Source organism: Furipterus horrens, unplaced genomic scaffold (genome assembly GCF_987537825.1).
Source record: "Furipterus horrens unplaced genomic scaffold, mFurHor1.1.pri manual_scaffold_9, whole genome shotgun sequence".
NCBI classification, from domain to species: Eukaryota; Metazoa; Chordata; class Mammalia; order Chiroptera; family Furipteridae; genus Furipterus; species Furipterus horrens.
Window position 1 is genome coordinate 32,739,816 of NW_028327179.1, and position 21,318 is coordinate 32,761,133.

Here is a 21,318-nt window from a genome sequence, read left to right on the forward strand (position 1 = left end):
TACGAAGCCCAGAATCACAGAATAGAGGCAAGGATTTGGGGGTTGCTACTCGGTAACAGAAGTGCCATACATACCCCTTTGCACTTTGGTTCCCAGGTCCTGGGATTAAGGCCATGGTCACTGGGTCACAGCATACACTAAGTGCACTGCGTCTTGCAGAACAGTACCCCAACCTCACAAAAAGTCTCCCCAAAAGGCCAGGTGTTTCAGGGTGGTGGGTGTTTAAGTCCAATGAATTCCAAGTGGAACCCACCACCTTACTCTTCACTGTAAAGAAAGTTTCATGATCAGAAACAAGTATCATAGGACAGCATAACAAAAGTGTGTATTAAGTCCATGAAGGATGATATTGGCAGAAGTTAGAAGGACAGACAAAGCAATGCCAGTGCCAGGATGTGTCCCCTCCAGGGAGGACAAATGGCTGCCTCCTCTGAGAAAAGAGGAACACACTCAACCTCCCACTCGGCACAGGCTGGTCTCCCCAGTGCATCTACGTGTTTGGTCACTGCTGCTGACAAGTAGGTTGTCAAGACAGATGGACAGGTCAGCCTTGCTGAATGGAAATCCACACACAGACATTCCCACCCATCCCTGCCCCTGTGGCCACTGTTCACAGATCTATGAAATAGGCAGTGGTGGCTGGAGATGAAGGCTGACTGGCATCTGCAGAGATGTCACCTAGCACACATGACAGTTAAAAGCACAGAGGACTTTTAGCTGAGCATTCACACAGGACACACTCTCCATCTCTGAGCAAGCCCAAGAACTCTGGCCCCATATTTCCCTCCAGACCAGTTTTCCAGTTTTCCAGTCATGCTCCTTCCAAATCTCATACACTGGTTAAGTCATTAGCCACTGTCTAGGAATCAGCGCATATTTTATATCAGACACCTCTACCTAATAGCAGAACAGAAAAGACACATTGCTCAGAAAACCTGCTCATATAGGACTGCCTATCTCCACTGGTTTTAGGGTTATCCCCTAAGTATAGCAGTAATGCCTTCACTCTGATGGGTAGTCACAGTGGAGTTCTGGGTGTCCAGGAACTAACATTAGTGCAGAACCAGTATCTGATAATCCCCAGAACGTCTGGCTATTTCTCAGGACACCCAGGAAATGGCCTGGTTGAGTGGCTTTGGGTCCTCTTGGGGAGACTCAGAAGAAGAAAGACCCATAGCAAGTACTCATGATATTGTCCAGGGACCCTTTGCCTGGACATCTGACCTCTCCTTCATTCATGGTCTGATCTAGACCTGAGAATTGTGTCAGATGCCATAACTATTGCAATAACTCAGATCAGGCTTTTGTTTACTAATGGAGACTTTTAGATTATAAAAATCAAGTAGGATCATCTATTTTGGTCTTAAGAACTGCACAATTAGGCAGCAAAAGACCCCCACAGGTCAGACCACAGTAATTAATGCTCTGGCTTTGCTGCTGAATCTGGAAGCCACATACACCTGGCCTCTCAGGTGGCAACTACTCAACCTCTCCTACCCAGGATCCACCCACCCCCACTGAAATCAGAGAGCCCGTTTCTACTGCAACATTTCCCACTTGCATCCCCACCAGTTGTTGCAGATTCTACAGACAGACTCATTCAACGTCCATTCCAGCACCTCCCTTGCCTTCCTATGCTCCCTGGAAAGTGAATCAGTGAGTCACATGATCTCCACTGTAGCCATGCATGGCTATGTGACATAGTTCTGAACAAGAGTGTAGGTTGGTGAAGTCCCTGGGGTGGACTTCCTGGAATGAGGGCACAATGTCTGCAGATGCAGCAACCATCTCTCAAACATGAGAATGAAAACCACAGGCAACTGATGGCAGAGTTGTAAAACAGAAGGATCAGGGTTCCCCAAGCTAACGTGTTAGCCCTGGATGTCCTACCCCTAGACAGAGAAACCCCTTGTTTACTTCTCTGAGTGCCATTCCTATTATAGTCAGAATTAATCCTAACAAACACACCAATTTATTTCTTAATATTTACTTAATTTTTTAGAGAGCAGGGAAGGGAGGGAGAAAGAAGGGGAGAAACATCAATGTGAGGGAGAAACACTGACTGCTTGCCTCTCACATGTGCCCTAACCAGGAATTGAACCAGTGACCTTCCGCTTTGTGGGACAACACTCAACCAACTGAGCCACATCAGTCAGCGCAACACTAATTTATTTCTTAAGTCCTTCTCAAAGGAGTGTTTTCTGACATCCCCACTACCTTGGGGAACAGAGCTGGGCGGGGGTAAGTTGGTAAGTTGTACACAATGCATTCATTCAGCCTGCCTATCTCTCGAAGTCGTGGGATTTCTTTCTTTGTATTCGTCGGCAGCCGTCCGTCTCGAGAGACGATGGTGCAGCTTCCTAAGAGTCTATCTGCACCGCCGAGAATGGCCGCGCAGTCCGACCCGGGAGCGACACGGCATCTGTCCCCTCCCATGCTGAATCGACATCCCGCGATGACACTGGAGTGTCCCCCCCAGTGAAGCCGAAGCTACAGAGCCTGGGCAGGGTGATATGAAGGGCCTGCTCTTGCCCATGCAGCAGACCCCCCCTCTCTTCGCAGCTGAAGGGTCCAAGGGAAAGACGGAGTCAATACAGCTTGGGTTCAGGTGCGCCGCAGGAGTTGCCGGTGTTGACTACAACGTCAAACCGCCTTAGGGACTCCGGCTCCAGATTTTCTGTCGGGGTTTACTCCCTTAGCCTTTCCCCTGAAGAGGTATGCCGCAAGGCATCGGAGGTTTTTTGGAGTCAGAGTTTTCCTTCTCTGATGTGCCCTGACTGGAAGATCGAACCAGCGACACTTAGCTCGCAGACCGACGCTCAATCCACTGAGCCAAACCAGCCAGGGGCAGTTGCTGGGTATAGTGTTATATATATGGTCATAGTGTTATTAGTTGTGCTATTCAAATCATCTATAATACTAACAAGTTTTATCTGCTTCTATCAATTACTGAGAAAGATGCTTTATCATATCCCACTGTAATTGCAGATTTGCCTATTTCTCTTCGTAGTTTTATTAATTTTAATATATATTTTTTGAGCATGGTATTGAGAGCATACAGGTTTAAAAGTGCAGATGAGGTCAAATTTTGAAAAACTGAGCAAAAAACTGGAGACTTAAAAAGTAACCATAGATTTAAAAAATAAAAATAGAAATTATGGAATTGAAAAATAAAGGAATAGCAAAAAGTAAGAATTAAAAGGCGGCTATTAATCCCAAATGAAACACAGATGAAGAATTACTGATCTTAAAATTAGGTTAAAAGACTCTGTCACGATTAAGTGTGGACGGACAAAAGGATCGCAAATACAGAGGAGCAGGTAAGAGATGTCAAATAAGCAGTGAGAAGATGTAACACACAATTAGTTACTATTCGTGGAAGAGAAGCAAAAGCAACATTTGAGAATATAAGATGAAGAGTTTTCCAAAACTGATTAATTTAAGAAGCCTAGGGGGCTTAAGTAGTCCAGGACCTTTCATCTAATTTCAAGATGAGGTTTTTGGTCTACCCGGAGGACTGGAAGTCAAGCTGTGGTGCATGTGAGAGCTGTTTTATTTCTAATTAACTCCTACCTATCAGGGTGAAATCCTTGTCAGGTCCTAGATACCTATTGTTTTTCTCTCTAGTCCCAGAAGTCTGCCAAACTGCAGCTCAGAAGCTCAGATATATCAGCCAGTGAGCAACGGGAAAAAACGATCCACTCTACAGGCATACCTCGTTTTATTACGCTTTGCTTTATTGCACTTCATAGCTGTTGTATTTTTTCATAAAGTGAAGGCAAAGTCCTCCACCAGCAAAAAGATTACAACTCACTTTATTGCACCAAACTAGCAATATCTCTGAGGTATGCCTGTATATATTTCAGGCAGAGAGATATAAGTTGTTATAACCAGAAAACTGATTGAAAAAATGTTGGAAGCACTCGCAGACAGCTGTTCTCTTGCTGTCTCTTCATCTGGCCATCTTCTGAGCACACACATCCTGGTGTCTTTTTTTGTGTCAAAATTTCCCCTATTTATAGGAACATCAGTCATACTAAAGTAGGGCCTACCCTAACAGCTTTATTTTAACTTAATTACCTCTTTAAAGGCCTTATCACATTCTGAGATACTAGGGGTCAGAGCTCCAACCTATAAGTTTTGAAGGGACACAATTCAGCTCGCAGCACTTCTCATCCGCAAAATAGAGAGTAGTGTCATCAGAGAAGCTGATAAAATTGTGGACCCCCAAATATAAATGGAGAACCTTTTGCATAAAACCTCTGGAGCCCTGAATATTCCTTGAATCCCACCTTTGTTCCCCTCTAGTGTTATATCCTTCTACTAAGTTCTCTAAGTTTCTCTTCAGGCTCTAACAACTATGATCCCATGGTTCAGAGACTTACAGTCTCTGGCCTCATTATGTTTTATCTGTCCATCGTCACAGTTCTCAGGCGCTTCCTTTCTTTGTATTACACCAAGATATTTCCGGCATCTCACCTGAATTCAGTGTGAGTCACTAAGTCTGAGTCCCAGCTACCCAACCATGAACATCCCTGAGGCTGATGCAGCCCCTGAATCAAAATTTAAGTACATTAATAAAAAGATGCATTAATACATTAAACTTGACCAATAATTATGTTTTTCCTAATTAAAAAATAACATAAACAGAGCCATTTTATAATGGAAACAGAGCTGCCATCCCAGAGTAATGGCCTTGCAGGTCTTACCCCTCAAACCTCTGGAATGTTAAAACTGGGCAAAATGACCTTCGGACTGGGCCTACGGCAGCACAGTATCCCACACTGTTTACAAAGCCAACAGGGAAGCAGACATCCTGACTATGGAATGAAAATTAAAGATGTTCTTTAGAATTAGCATCACTATGTTAGCTTATCTGCACCTGTAGAAAGTCCTTTCTTATATTCATGTCATTGTTCCCTTTCCCCTTCTCATCAGCACCCCTGGCCTTTGCCCCCTAATCATAACACTTTGGGGGTCCCTTCCTGAATCGGGGTTTAAGTAATAGCTGTTCTTTTGGATCTCAAATAAAATTTTATTGTCTCTCAATCTGGCCTTTTATTTTTAGGTTAACATCTATTTAGCCTCGCACCCCCACACATATCGCTACACATATTCTTCAGATGAAAAAAAAGCAAAATGTTGTAGTCCTTCGCTCCCTGGCACTTGCTGGGGTCTGACAGCAGGTGGGCTGGAATGCATGAATCAACTTCCTTTGCAGGATGGATCCCTCACAAATGGCATTTCAGGGTCTTCAAGCAAGCGACATAGGGGCTGTTCCACTATCAAGACAAATTCAAAAGGGATGGGGATCCAGTTTCTCCATGTGTCCCCATCCCAACTATCAAGGGCTCACTCTTTCCCGACCAATGCCTTAGCTATCCCATAAGAGATCTGCCACGGCTGTGAACCCAGTGGACAGTGCAACCCAGTCAACTGTGATATCAAACTCTGCACTTGATTTTCAGCTCCGTTTCCTGGCTCCAAAAGACAAGGGATGCTTACAGCAGTCATACAAATCCCTAATTGCCAGTCTATACCTTGAGCTGAAAATACAGACATCTGAGCTTGCCTTCCTCTTTATTTTAAGCTCTCTAACGCTGTAGTCAGCTTACCTATTTGAAAGCCCCCTGTGCTCCACAGGCTTCCGTAGTGCAACCCCTTGGCTGGGCCGCTTCCTTCCTGGGGCTAACCTGTGACCCTGAGGCAGTTCTTTTGGCACTGCATGCTAACTCCCAGGTACGTGTCCCTTCACACAGATTGCATTTTCCTTGCCCTCAGCCTCAACTAGTCCCAAATTCTTCCTTATTGTCTTGAAAGTGTGCTGCCCGCAACCACTTTCCGTACTGATTTCTGCACCCATCAGAGTATTAACTGTAAGCAGCAGAAACCAGCCCTAGCCTTTTCAAAAGCTTATTGGGACTAGGAAGCAAAAAAGATGCTCAAAGACTAGTGGGGTCATTTCACCAGTCTTTGAGTGACATGGAAACTGGCTTAAAGGAACCCCCCTTGAAACCCACCTCATCCAAAAGACCGCACTGTGGATGACATCACCCCATTAACACCCCTCAAAGTCTGCCTATTCCTGAACGTGTAGCTTCCCAAAACCTCTTACAAGATCAGCAGTCTGCTCTGCTAGGGAAACCTGGGCCTGAGCTGCCCAGCACATAAATACCACAGTAAACAAAAAATTCAGCTTTATCTTTTTATTTCAAATATTGAGAGGTGGTTTTATCATCCTTTGACATTTCCCTAATACATACTAATAATTCTTAACCTGAAATCTAGTTGTCTGTTAAGAGTCTGACTGGGAGACGAACACTTAGTGTGAGTACCAACTATTAATTTGTGGCTTGTTTTAAAAGACGTTGTCTCTGTGCTAAATGGAAAATTCCACAGCAGCCTGGGTTTTCATGCACCTTGTTTTCTGCTGTACTCAAGAACAGAGCCTTATACTTGGATCGCTCGATACATGATAAAATTTGTGAGTGAATTGTTCTTATTTCTCAACTGAAATTGGAATAATCCTCCTTTGAATAGGGGGAAATGAAAAACAAAATAGAACCTAATATTTCAGTCCTTAACTTTTTTTTAGATTCGGCGGCGGCGGCGGCGGCGGCGGCAGCCGTCCGTCTCGAGAGACGATGGTGTAGCTTCTTAAGAGTCTATCTGCACCGCCGAGAATGGCTGTGCAGTCCGACTCGGGAGTGACACGGTATCTGTCTCCTCCCGTGTTGAATCGACATCTTGCGATGACGCTGGAGTGTCCTCTCCAGTGGAGCTGAAGCTACAGAGCCTGGGCAGGGTGATATGGAGGGTCTGCTGTTGCCCAAGCAGCAGACCCCCCCTCTCTTCGCAGCTGAAGGATCCAAGGGAAAGACCGAGTCAATACAGGTTGGCTTCAGGTGCGCCGCAGGAGTTGCCGGTGTTGACTACAACGTCAAACCGCCTTAGGGACTCCGGCTCCGGATTTTCTGTCGGGGTTTACTCCCTTAGCCTTTCCCCTGAAGAGGTATGCCGCAAGGCAGTGGAGGTTTTTTGGAATCAGAGTTTTCCTTCTCTATTTTTTTAGATTAGAGCTGATATAATTGATTAGGAATCAGTGTTGATTATAAAAGCAATGGAAATTGGCCATCTACAATAGTTTCAGGAGAAATTAGAAGCATGAATTCTTAAACAAATGGGTATCTTTCCTATAGAACAATACTCAGTGCTCACCAGTATATATATATAATGTAAAACCCTGGACAACAGTGTTAATCCACAGAGTTTGCTAGTTTGCTTGATAACCTGATATTTTTAGGGAGTATAGGACTCAACCTCCCAGGAAGTTCCCAAGAATCAAATAAATCAACAACTAAAAGCAAAGGAATATTCCAGGATAACAAATACCATCCACCATGTATCAACAAATAAATTTGTCCAGAGTTTTAGACAGGAAACTGAAATTAGTCACTTTGGCCTAGACATTTGTTCTGGCCTATCATTCAGATACTTCAGGGGAATCAGGGTCAGTTAAAGCAATGCTACAGCTTCTCCACAAAAGTTAAGATGCGGGGATCTAAACCACTGGTTTTCAAAATTCTTGAACCACAACCCAGAGTAACACATTTTACTCATGATCCAGTTCATATATGCACACCCCTGAAACAAGTTTCCCAAGACAATACCGACTTTTACACACATGATGGTCTCTGATACTTTCTATTCTCTCTTATTCTATTTTATTCTTTCCTATTTTATTGTATTTTATATAAATAAGTCAATTTTAACCCATACATGGGTTGAGATTTGCAAACTGAAAACACTGGCCTAAATAGGAATATGGTACTGAAATACAGAATTGCTTTATATATTATGATCATATATGTATGTATATATATTGAACACACACATAAAAATAAAACACAAAAAAACCCATTTTACACCTACTGCTTCCTAAGCAAGGTACAACCCATCTAAGTAAAAGCATGCCCTAGTGTTACAAAAGTATAAAATTCTGCAGTAGGTAGAATTATTTTTGTCTTTATGCAACTTTTATTCAGTAGTATTTGAAAGCTCTCATGTTCTCCAGCAAATTTAGATAAGTGGACTCATCAAATCAATGTCACCACAAATTATTTGGATCAATTATCAAATTAGTTCACCTTTCCCAATTCTGAAGGGATTACAGAATTAAAAAAATCAGCCCAGATGTAAATCAAGCAAATAATCCTTAACCTTTTGAGTTGAGGCCTTTTCCCTTCCAAGGAAACTGTGACAAAACAAACAAGTACAGTCAGGTGATATAAGTTTGACTGTGGTTTGAGGATGGTGAATATCTTAACCGTATGTCATAAGTTTTAGGGCAGGGCTTCCATTGGTTGGATATAGATCCAACCTCCACTATGGCCTCTGATCAGTCTCCTCCTGGCAGCTCAGATGCATCTGCAGCAACAGCCAGCAGGGGCCAGGGAGCTTTGGTTTCGAAGACGATGAGCCCTGAGGCCAATGGTCCAGTGTAGCAGAGGTGGGGTTGGAATCCTTGCCCTCTGGGGCCCTCTCAGTATCTGATGGGGAGAGAGGCCAGAGGCTGTGGGCACGCCATCCTGCATCGTGGATTATGATCAGTGCATGTTGATCCTGAGGGACAGCGGGGAGGAAGTACGATTGACACTGCACCCCACCACCACCAGGAAAAATCCTCTGAACAAGCCCAGGGAGAGCAGCAGAGTTTCCTACTTTACTTTTTTTCACTTATGAGTAAGAAGCAGCCAGTTGAACTGGAATGATCACCACCTGGATGGAATGGCATCACCTGATATTCCATTTAAAATCCAACCTCTGTGTTACACTTAACTGGACTTTCTAAAATATAAACAGTAACATTATTGAGCATTTACTATGTGCCAAGTACGGTGCCTAATCACCTTACACATATTGCCACATGATCATGACTGTCGTCGTCGGCAGCTGTCCGTCTCGAGAGACGATGGTGTAGCTTCTTAAGAGTCTATCTGCACCACCGAAAATGGCTGTGCAGTCCGACTTGGGAGTGACACGGTATCTGTCTCCTCCCGTGTTGAATCGACATCTTGTCATGACGCTGGAGTGTCCTCTCCAGTGAAGCTGAAGCTACAGAGCCTGGGCAGGGTGATATGGAGGGTCTGCTGTTGCCCATGCAGCAGACCCCCCCTCTCTTCGCAGCTGAAGGGTCCAAGGGAAAGACGGAGTCAATACAACTTGGCTTCAGGTGCGCCGCAGGAGTTGCCGGTGTTGACTACAACGTCAAAACGCCTTAGGGACTCTGGCTCAGGATTTTCTGTCAGGGTTTACTCCCTTAGCCTTTCCCCTGAAGAGGTATGCCGCAAGGCAGCGGAGGTTTTTTGGAATCAGAGTTTTCCTTCTCTGATCATGACTGTAGACAACAACAAAAGAGTTTGTCATTTCCTTTAGCACAGTCATGATCATGCGTTTTAACTAGCACACACGCTCTTCTCCCACCCAAATACAACTAACTGTGTGCCGCCAGGTACTTGTGCTTCTGAACCGGGTGATTCAAGGAGCTGGAGAACAGGCAGAGGGGACTAGAGCTGGAATATCTTTGGCAAACAGGGGCGGGTCAATGCGAACTTTACAAGTGATGGGCTGTAAAAATGTTTCATAAACTTTCTGTAATTTTCGCAAAGATGTGAAGTTGTTTGAGAGATGAAAATAAACACTCGATATTGACTCGTTATTTTTCTGTCTTCTCTCTCCAGCTAAATTTCACCCAACGGTTAAGAGATCGGTGGAGGAACAGGGTAAATGAACTGAAAAGTCTAAACACATCACCTAAAACAGCTTTGGTGAGTACCTGAAAGTTTGCTGAAGGGAAGTGTCTTTCTTATGTATTGCTTTTTTTGCAAGAATTTTACTTTCAATTTGGAAAGCGGACTTAAAATTTTCTGTCAAGCCCTGGCTGGTATGGATGTTTCTCTCCCTCTCTTTCTCCCTCCGTTCCTCTCTCTCTAAAAGAAAATAAATAAAATCTTTAAGAAAACATGTAGGTCGGCCTATAGATACTGAAATGTGTTATTAAAAATTATTTTTCTCATTTTAGTATGTATTCATTGAAATTTAGAAAACAAAAAATTTTAAAGGTTTTGTTTACTTTTTAGCGAGAGGGGAAGGGAGAGGAACATCAATGTGCAAGAGAGAGATTGGTCAGTTGCCTCTTACAATGCCCCTACCCGGGGATGTGGCCCACAATCCAGGCACGTGCCCTGACCAGGAATCGAACCGGCGACCATTTGGTTTTCAGGCCGGCACTCAATCCACTGAGCCACACTAGCCAGGGCTAGGAAAAATTTAAAAGCATAACTAAAATTAAAACCGTAATTCATCAGCCATTAACTCTTAATCTCTGAGGCTGGTGTACTTTTTTCTGTCTGTATTCCTATTGTGGGCATTTTTCTATGTTAAACATGTCACGTTTTTAAGTACATACTTTAAATTTTTAATTTGGCTCTGAAGTACATATATAGAAAGGTACTTGAGAATTTTTCAGCAGGTACTTTATTATGTGCCCTTTCTTATAGCTCTCTGCTGATACTGAGAATGGACTAAATCCAGCACCCTCTACATCTGGATCTGGGAGTAGGCAAACAGCAGCATTTGGATGCCCAGGTAAGTGATAAAGTAATGCAGGACTTCACTGATTTGGAAAAACAGGGTTTTATAGGTTTCAAGTTGCAAAACCTGAAGGGATGTTAAGCACCATTTTAAGTCAGCCTTGCAGATTCGACCGCCTTCCATAATGGAGCTTGAGAAATTTGATTCATCAAGCCTTAGTGAAAGGGGGGCCAGAACGGGCTGGGCTGTTCTCTGAAAGGCCCTGTGGCTCAAGCTTTAGAAGTATATTTTAGGAGTGGCTTTTCAAGACTTTTATAGCTGTGGTAGTAGCAGCACCTTTCGGGACTTTCTTGTCACTGTATAACAGCATAGTGTCCTCCTCAAGTGACAGCTCCAATGAGATGGGCGGCGGGTCGTGGGCAAGCCGGAAGTGTCAGAGCGCTCCGCTCACTAAGCCCTCAGGCTTTTCAAAGCGGCCTCATGGAGTGAAGGGGAATCAGGTGCAGATGAGGTCGGTGCAGCAGGACGACAGTGGGTTTGTTCTGGCTTCTCGTCGTTCCTTTTCTCCCTTGTGATCTCTTTCCAACATCCAAACGTGGCAGGAAAAGGGGAAATGAGGGGGACAAAGTGGGGATTAGCATGGCCACATTTCTGACTGTAATAGGTTTTTTTTTCTTTTTCTGGTTTATTTGTATGTTTTCCAGTGAAGAACAGCATGGGTGATAATGCTCAAAATTTTAGTTTTAAAACAAGCTCTGGATTTGCCAGTGCCCCTTCTGGAAGCCCTTCTGTGTTCGGGAACACGCCCGCATTTGGAGCTGTTCCCTTTCCCGGTCCTGCCGTCACTACTTCTACTCCGGTACCTGGATTTGGGAAACCTGAAATCACATCTGCTGCTTCGTTATCGTTCAAAACCCCAGCAGCTGCAGGTTCTGGCGCGCCCGGGGCTCCAGGCTTCCCAGCTCCCACGGCAGCAGGCCCTGTTGGAGCCGCGGGGGCCCCAGCCTTCACAAATGGCAGGTCGGCGGCTGGCGTTGGAGATCCAGGCTCCCAACCTGACACTACTTGTTCCAAGTCATTCAGTGACAGTTTCGGAAATAGCAGCCCATCTACCTCTGTCCCTGTCTCAAATGGTAGCACGACAACAGTTAATGAATTATTCACGCCCAAGCATCAACTAACGGCAGAAGAACGAGAGCAGTTTCAGTCCAAGAAATTTACTCTGGGGAAAATTCCAGTGAAGCCCCCACCTGTGGAATTTCTGAATATCTGAAAGACAATTTTAAATAAAGAATGACTTATGAAATTATTTTGAGTGGTTCATATAAAAGAGCAGATACATACACGTGTGTATCATATATACATATTTATTTATAAGGAATAGAGCTTTCAATAATAAACTGAGGAGTTTGAAATCCATCATTTTTTCTTGAGCTTGACTATTTTTTTTTTCCTGTGGCCTAAAGTTTAATAATTATTTTTAACACACCTACTCCCTGGCGCAGGGGGAGGGACAAGAAGCAGGGGTGCCCAAAACATTTACTTTATCCTTACACAAATGCACCCCACCACACAGCGGCACGGAGGCTTCCCAGCCCGTGGCCGGCGGGCGGGCCCCTCGTTTGGGTGCCTCCACCCGCAGTCCTGGCGGGCGCTCCAGGCACCCATGGCCCAGCCTGCCTCCGTCTGCGGCCGCGTTTCTTATTCTTTCTCTTTGACAGATACCAAAACAGTCGTAGCAGCTACAGGACACTGGAGAGAGATGCAGAGGGCACGGGGTGTCGGAGGGCCCCCCGCAGGGAGCTTATCCAGGCTGGGGGCGGCGGAGTGGGGGGCGCTTGCCCTGGCTGGACACAAAGCTTTTCTCGCCGCAGGGCTCCTCCCACCCACATGCGGCGTGCTGGCGCCTGAGCCCAGGGTCTGGCCCCGAGTGCCCACTCCGTGCACTGGGCTTCTCTCCGTTCCGTCTCGGGGCACAGGTAAGGGGCGGGTCATTCCCAGGGAGGCTACAGGCCCGGGCATCAAAGAGCCAAAATGCCCAAAGTGAGGGTGTCCAGGGAGAGAAGAAGACCCCACAGTGGGGCGTGGGGGCTCCGTCCACCGAGCTGGGCTGAGAGCTTTGGCCCCCTCTGTACACCTCTGTGCTCTGTCGGAAACCCCTCTTTATAGAGGAGGAAACGGGCCCAGAGGAGGAGGTGCCAGCCGGGTGAGGCCAGACTTGAACCCAGGTCTCAGAGGGTCCTGGGCTGCGCCCAACCTGATGCTTCACGCAGCAGAGTGAGGCCCCGAGGGATGCCAGTGCTGGGCAGAACCAGGACACCGCTCCCAGGCTGGGCAGCAAGGACCTAGAATACTTGGGGGACAGTGGGAGCCCCCCCTACAGAGCCTCATCCTTGTAGCAGCTACAGACACCCAGTTTTCAAGGCCAGCTCAAGTGTCACCTCCTCCTTGAAGCCCTCTGCAGTCACTCTGCAGTCACCCTACCCCCAGGAATCCAAACAAGGACATCTGAGGACAAGCACCAGCCCCAAACACGGGGACAGCGAACGCCACAGCTGCTCCAGTTCCTACTGGTCCAGCTGGGAACTCCTGGGCGGGGGGGGGGGGGGGGGGGGGCGAGCGGAAGCAGCGGAGAGAAGCCTTCCAGCAGGCGACCCGACCCGGGTCACCCTCTGAGACAGAGGCAGGGCTACCGCCTGCCGCCCTTGGCTCTCCACTCCTTGGCCAACGGCCATCCATCCTCCATCCTCCCTCACCGACCACAGCGTCCCAGGGGCAAAAGGGAAAATGCACAGTGGGAGGGGCTGGGGCAGGAGGGAGGGCCCCTCCGTGTGCTGGCAGCCACCCTGTCTTGCTCAGGGCACCGCTGGGCAGCCAGGACAGGGGCGGCTGCTGCCCCCGTGCCAGGGCACTTGGAGCCCGTGAGACTGGAGGAGAAAGCCTTGCTCTTCCTATTTCCTGCGGGAGGAGCAGCGCTGGATACAAATGGAGACACAGTTACAGACCAGACTGGGATGGTGTCTGGGAGGGACCCAGGGGACCAGCACACCTTCCAGGCCTCCTAAGGCCCACTGCTGGCTCTGCGTAGCTCACAGGCTGAGAGGTTTTCACATATTTAAATGTGAAATGAGAACGAGGGTCCGACTATGAAACTCCAACGGATCAGTCGTACAGAGATCCATTCAGAGTTCTAGATAGAACAATGGATATGATGACGCAAAGCGAGAAATGCTGATTGAAACGGTTTTAGATTCCACACTGTATCTAGCTTCTAAGAAACTACCTCTTATTGAATTTTGTAAAAAACAAATTTATTCACAGATATAATCCCCATATATACTATCAAAACATCCCAGTTCAGTGGCTTTCAGTACATCCACAGACATGTGAAACCACATCCGCAGTCAGTTTTATCACATTTTAATCACCACAAATAGAAATCTTGTACTCTTCAGCTATCATTTTTCTCTTCTCCCATACAGTCCAGCAACCATTTATTAGTGTCTATAAATTTGCCTACTGTGACATTTCACACAAATGGAACCATGCAATATGTGACCTTTTGTATCTGGCGTTTTAAACTTATTACACTGTTTCTAAAATTCATTTATGTTGTATCATGTGTCAGTACTTCATTTCCTTTTATGGTCAAATAATATCCCATTGTGTGGACATACCACATTTTGTTTATCCATTCCCACATTTAATGGGTATCTGGGTTGTTCCTCACTTTCAGTAATGAATAATGCTGCTACAAACATTCATGTATAAGTTTTGTGTGGACAAGTCTTTTCATTTCTCTTGTGTATATCCCTAGAAGTGGAATTGCTAGATCATGTGTTAGCTCTTAGTATGATTATTTTAGGAACTGCCAGACTGCTTTCCAAAAGTGGCTGCCTCATTTCAGATTCCCACAGTTTCTGAGGGTTCCAATATCTTTACAGGCTCACTGACACTTGGTAAGAGTCTTTTGGGATTATAGCTATCCAAATGGATATGAACTAGTATCTTGTAATTTTGAATTCATTTCCCTGATGACTAATGACGTCAATATTTTTTTCAGGTGTTTTCTGGCCATTTCTATATCTTATTTGGAGACATGTCCTTTTGGGTATTTTGTTCATTTTTAATTTTTGTTAGTTTTTATGATTTAGTTGTAAGAGTTATATAGTGTAGACACAAGTCCCTTATCAGATAGATGATCTGCAAAGTTTTTCTCCCATTTTGGGGGTTGTCTTTTCACTTTATTGCTAGTGTCCTTTGAAGCAAAAAAAAAAAAAAAGTTTTAATTTTGGTGAAATTTGATTTTTTGTTTTTCTTGTGTTGCTAAGCCTTTGCTATCATATATAAAAATCTATACAAACCCAAAGATACGCAGCATTATCCCTATTTTTTTCTCTAAGAATATTATGCTGTTTATTTTACATTAGGTCTTTGATTCATTTTGAGTTAATTTTTATATGATATGAGGTAGGGTCCAATTTCATTCCTTTGCATGTGGCTATCCACTTGTCTCGGCACTATTTGTTGAAAAGGCCCTTCTTTCTTTCACCGAATGATCTTGGCATTCTTGTTAAATATCAGTTGATCATAAACACATGGGTTTATTTCTGAACTCGCAATTCTATTCCATTGATCTATATATCTACCTTATACTAGTACCACAGTCTTTACGTCTGTTGCTTTGCAGTAAGTTTTGAACTCAGAGAGTGTGAGTCTTCCAACTCCGTTTTGCTTTTTCAAGATTGTTTTGGCTATTTTGGATCCTTTATAATTTCATATGAATATTAGAATCAGTTTGTTGATTTTTTTTACAAAGAAACCATCTGTGATTCTTACAGGAATTGAGTTGAATTTGGAGAGTATTGTCATCTTAAAATTCTAAGTTTTCCAAATCTGTCCTCTTTCCAAGCATTATTTTTATTGAATTTTAAAATAGAATTTTCCTTTTCCTCCAAATGTTTTAGGAAAAGAACTAAATTGGAAGTATTAACAACATTGAATCAGTGATCTGGACAATTCAAAAATAACGTAAAGGGAAAGAGCAACAAGGCAAGCGAATGAATAGAGTTTTAGAAAGGAAAACAGGCTTCTATGCCTCTGTTCTCACCCATAAGAGATTTCTCCCTCTATACATTTTAAAAATCTGCATGTTAATGAGGAACAGAGGTTACTCCAACATTTCATTTATCAAAATTAGAAATATAAGAATGGAGTTCCCCAGAGTTTAGGCCCTAACTCTTCATTGATTGGGATAAAATATGAATTACAAGATCCCTTTTCAAAAGAGTATAGTAGAGGAAATTTTGCTAAAAAAAAAACTTTCAGGAAAAAGATTCCAGAGGAATAAAGAAGAGATAAGAAAGCAACTTGAAAGAGATGAAAAGAAACAAAAGGGTACTATGTTTTATCCTTTCATAATTTGTAGATTTTAGACCATAAGCTAGAGAGAGAAATAATTCTTAAAAGCTAGCTTGACATTAAAGTAAGGCAAAATAAAGAATAGAGACTAACCTACATAAAATTATTTCAGGTATAGTAGGAGCTCTCCTGAAAACAGTTCACTTATAATGTCTGCAATATTTTTTAATAGGAAAAACAAGCACTATTCATTCCATAATTACTTAGAGGCAAATATAATGCTCATACCCCTTGGGAAGCATGAATATTGAATAAAATTCATACAAGTTTTAATAAAGTAGTATCTTTTGATAATTGCAGAGAGATGAAAGATAAGCTCTGCAGTGGAAGGGGGTTCCTGGGCTGAAAGATGAACAGAGGGATCACAGCAGAGTATGAGGTCAGAGGAGTAAACTGGTGAAACACAAACCTCTAGGGCATATCCTACAGAAAACCCTCAGGTTCCTCAAGATACCAAGCGCCATCAAGAAATAAGTGAACAGCTTCTTTCTGTTTTAATCTCTTATACTTGATTGCAATGTTTGAAAATAACAGAAGAAATGTAAATGGGGATAGTGTATGAAGGGTCTCCCTATATACCTTCTCATCTCTTCTCTTACTCACAGAACACACACCGTGTGGCCTCTTGTCATGGAACACATGCAACTACCTTAAGAAAAGGCTGTAAAGTAAACAGGACCTAGGGAAGGAACAAGGGTTTTAAGTTCCTTATTGCCAATAATTTTATAGCCGGATCCTTACTAAAGTCCAGCAACAGATGATACATTTTATCACTGGCTTTCAGGAGGAATACTGCTGAGAAAGGAGCTTAACATATGCTCTTTGCCTCGTAATATGTGAGGGACTCGCTTGCTGAAATACAGGAAGTATGCTTTAAAGCAATGTTTCCCAACCTTTATTGTTTTTACCTTTATATAAGTTTTTCCCTTACTACGTCCCATTAGACTTAAACATCACACATATGCTATGTATTTGTTGATGTACTGTATGCTTATCTGTGATTTAAATACAAAAAGAGAGATTTTCTCTCCCCCAAGAACCAATCAATTTTTGCCCCACTGAGGGAGATATTTCTTCCACTGAAAATGCTTGTTTCAAAGATTTATCATTGGCTGTTATTGCACAATGCGGCTTACATTCCCTTTATCCTAATTTGTGCAACTAGAATAGACTGTTAAAATTTGTTTTTATCCTTAAGAAAAAGGCTTAGCACCATATTTTTGAAACTACTGTGGAGAAATCGTTCAGATTAAGCGATTAAACACAAGGAGTCAACTGGAGTTTTTCTGGCATGAAGTCAACTGCCAGTATGCTTTCACATCCTTCCCACTGCTGCAATTTGAAAGAAAATGTGTGATGCCTTAGAAATAACTTACATAGAATTACTAAGTCATTTGTGTTGCAAATATTTCATACTCTTCATATATCTTGTTTAGAATAAAGAGTTGAAATTTCATAGAATCATAGTAAACCAAAAAGGCTACCTCAAGGATAGACTCACATCACATTTGTATTTTAATCAAATTTACTTAATTGTTCTTCATTGTTATATTTACTTTCCTACATATTTTGAAAATAATTTTAAGACTATATTTTATACAACTTCTCGTGTTGTATTTGAATGCACACACACAAAACACAGACACACAGAAACGTTTCCTTCTCTCTCAGTAAATCATTTTATTCTTCTTACAACCAATCAGAACAGCAAGAAGAAAAGAATCCAAAAGAATGAGGATAGTGTAAGAAGCCTCAGCATACTAACATTCACATCATGGGGGTGCCAAAAGGAGAAGAGAGAGAGAAAGAAATTGGAAACGCATTTGAAAAAGTAATGCAGAAATTTTCCCTAACTTGGTGAAGGAAATAAACATAGAAGTCCAGGAAGTGCAGAGTCCCAAATAAGATGAACCCAAAGGGGTCCATGCCAAGACATATCATAATCAAAATGCCAAGGTTTAAATACAAAGAGAGAATCTCCCAAGCAGTAAGAGAAGAGAGTTACTTACAAAGGTGCTCCCATAAGGCAGTCAGCTGATTTCCCAGAAGGAACTTTACAGGCTAGAAGAGACTGGCAAGAAGTATTCAAAGTGATGAAAAGCAAGGACACACAACCAAGATTACTCTATCCAGGAAAGCCATAATTTAGAATCAAAGAACAGATAAGTAGCTTCCCAGACAAGAGAAAGCTAAAGTAATTTATCACCCTCAAACCAGTATTACATGAAATGTTAAAGGTTCTTCATGAGAAGAAGGAGAAAGAGAAGGAGAAGGAGAAGGGGAAGAGGAAGAAGAAGGAAAAATATGAACAATAAAATGGCAATAAAGACATATTCATTAACAATTGAATCTGAAAAACAAAATAAACAAATAGAACAGGAACAGAATTATAGATACAAAATATATGCAAGACCCGTAGACATGGACAAAAAGTGTGGGGATTGCCTGAGGGAATGGAGGAGGGTGCTGAGTAGAAGGGGAAAAAAGGGAAAACATTGAGACAACCGTAATAGCATAAACAATAAAATGTAATTTAAAAAAAAAAGAAAAGAAATAATAGCCCTTGCTTTCAGTACAATATATAAACTATGCCCTTTACCGTGTATAATAACAAGTTGTTACCCACAGCTTTTCTTTGAAAGGGAAGAAGTAGGAAGCCAGCAATTTCTGTTCAACACTGCTCACCCTATTCATTTAGAATGTGTCTCTCACTGGCTTCAGGGTCAAAGTACACAGCTTTATGCCTTCATGGTGTATTTCTTCATGTTTTTTGAAAATACTAGAAATAAACTGGATAGGAACCATCAATACGAATAAAACTGTACAAAATCCATATCTAAAACTTGAAAGAGAAAACACCTTGAATACACACCAATGAAATTATCAATTTTTTAAATTGCCATCTACGATAGAATCAAAGCAGGCACTCAAGTATAACATAAGAGCTTGGGATTTTGTCAAGCATGGCTGGAACTCCAGCCCTTCTACTCACTAGCTATGTGACCTTGGAGAAGTTTACTTAACTTTTCTAGCCTTGATGCAAATTATATACCACTGAGTTACTAATAACACTGGCCTCAAATGGTGGCTTTGAGGACTGCAGAGCATAAGTGGCCAGAAAAGTGTCCAGCATATTTCAAGCATCCATAAAGGATTAATCTTGTTAATCTATTTCTCCTGGTCGTCTTTGTTTTTCCCCAACAGCACCTAACACAGAGCTTGTACGTTAGTACAACAGTAAATAGGAAATACATGTGTTAATGAATTAATGAATGTAATTATGATAAAACTATATGCAACTCCTTAGAATATGTATAGCTAAATGAAATATTTTCTTCTTTCTTTAATGTTCATTATTGACTACTCTATATGGTGCTGAAAATCTCAAAGTTTGATGGTGATTATCAAAAATGAAAATGATCTAGAGCTCAGATGGCAATTCATGTTTTCAACTAAAATTAAAGTATTGGAATGAGAGTGGAGAAAATTCACAAATAATATAGGTTTCTGTTATGACATTCTACAATTTTAATTTTTGTAAGTGTCATAATCCAGGAAACTGATAAATCAATTGGTTAGTTTTATGTCTTCCTGAAAATAAACAACAGGATCTAAAATGATAATTCAAATAATAATGGACAGATGCATTACTAGGGACCTTTGTGTGGACCCTAAAAGGACCTAAAAGGTAGATCTTAAATTACGTGTCTCTGGTATGGGGGCCTGAGATTCCGCGGATATGGATTCAGTGATGACGATGCTGTCTGCAAACTACAGTTTGAAAAATAAAAACTTACAATCTTAGGATATTCCACATTACTAAGTTGAGAGATAAATAAAATCGTTTTGAGCCACTGAAAAGATATGTTATAATAAGTAATGCAATGTTATCGTCCATTTGCTCTTCAGGGTAAATTTTTAGCTCTTTCTATCTCTATCATTAACTGTAAAAAAGGGATGCTAAACAAATGGAGATTATAACAGATAAGTAGAGACAAGTGACAACTAACTGTGACTTGCAGATTTAGTTTAGCTTTCAACAACAAGTCTGGTAAAAACCAAAAAGGTGTATTTGAAAAAGATTACTCAAATGTCAGTTTTTGACAAAAACTACAAAAAAGCGGGAAAAATAGGAAAGGGTTGAATATTTAAAAGCATAATACTATAGGCAAATGAAAAAGTGGGAAATTACTTGCAATGTATATAATGAACAATAGGTTAGTTTTCTTAATATATAAAGAGGTCTTAGACACAACAAGTTTTTAGATATAAAGAAGTCCAATTTAAAAAATGGGAAAAGGATTTAAACTTGCCATCAAGAGAAGAATAAATGTATATACATTTTCAAAATATAACCATGCTAGTAATCAAGGGATTACAAATGTAAAATATACCATTTATCAACTGTTAAACTGCGAGACTAAAAATGGTTATTTCCAATGTTATCAAAGATACAGTGAAATAGATACTCTTAACAAAATGTGCTTTGATAATGTTTTAAAACCATTCAGTAATCTGTATCAAGGTCTTTAAAATACTTGTACACTAGGTGTCCACTCAGGAGCATAAAATATTTTCCATTCAAAAGTAGAAAGTTTCTCTTCTTATTTCTCCCTAGACACAAAGAGACTAATTCCTAGCCTTGATATTTTATATAATCTTCTACACTCATCCCTTCTTTGATTTTACTGAAAGCAAAATAGCATTCCCAAAGACTATTGCCTTGAAGAGTCAAGGGATCAGATGATTTGTATGCCTTACTTCATATCCTCTCAGTTCAACATTTTGCTCTGGCCATTGCTCCAGCCACCAGTTGCTTGCGGATGTAAGCTGACAACACTGCTTCCTAGCTCTCTGAATGTCTTCTTTTCTGACCTGGAGCTTTTCTGCCACCACCATGTGAAAGGCATCCACTCAGTCTTTCTGAGGCCTGTGCAAGTTTGGATACATGAGAAAATTAACTTCCCATAGGATAACCCTAGGTGAAGGGGTAACAAAAGTACAAATTTTCCACCAAAGCTTCTGAACTACCCACTTCCAGTGTGGAATTCCCAATCTGCCAGCAACAGAAACCCATGCCAATCCCTGCACATAGTCATGCCCTTAGTGGAGTCCAGCCACACTCTCTATGGCAGATTGCTTACGTCGGTCATCTTTACCCTGGATGAGGCAGCAATTTTCTCTTGACAGAATTGAAATTATTTCTATAATCATGTTGCATCTGGGGGGTGGGGGGTGGAATGGGTACTAAAAAGAAATTATTACTTTTTACTACAAATCCTTCATATTTCCTGGATTTTTATA

The 21,318-nt window shown here is 42.1% G+C and overlaps 1 protein-coding gene and 1 pseudogene across 3 annotated transcripts in view; one reads left to right on the top strand and one right to left on the bottom strand.

Moving 5' to 3' along the window:
• The window catches only part of GATAD1 (GATA zinc finger domain containing 1), a 484,957-nt gene that overhangs the window by 8,743 nt on the left and 454,896 nt on the right, over positions 1-21,318 (bottom strand). The window lies entirely within an intron of this gene.
• On the top strand, positions 10,574-11,902 carry LOC150001548 (nucleoporin NUP42 pseudogene; annotated as a pseudogene). The gene is made up of 2 exons (XR_016513190.1): positions 10,574-10,647; positions 11,298-11,902. The product of XR_016513190.1 is annotated as a nucleoporin NUP42 pseudogene (transcript).